Genomic DNA, 297 nt, shown 5'->3' with positions numbered 1-297 from the left:
CCAGGTGCTTCTGTACCTGCCTCCTGCACCCCCATCCCATGCAAGCACAGCTTTTGCTAACTCTCATGTGGCCTTTGGAGCGGGGAGGGCTGGCCTTGCTGCTGTCTGCACACTGGGGGTCTGGCAGGGGGTGTCTGGGGGGGGGCAGCAGCAAGGGTTTCCCTGCCTAAGGGGATATGTCAGCTGCTGCTCCTACAAACGGCGTCACGCAAGTGCCATGGCGAGCAAGCGGGGTGAGGAGGGTTTGTGACGGAGGTAGGCTGGACAGCTGTGTTTGGGGGGTGGGGGAGATAGGGG

The sequence above is a fragment of the Egretta garzetta genome, unplaced genomic scaffold (assembly GCF_000687185.1).
Source record: "Egretta garzetta isolate BGI_Z169 unplaced genomic scaffold, ASM68718v1 scaffold223, whole genome shotgun sequence".
NCBI lineage: Eukaryota > Metazoa > Chordata > Aves > Pelecaniformes > Ardeidae > Egretta > Egretta garzetta.
Note: the sequence above shows the minus strand (reverse complement) of the source record.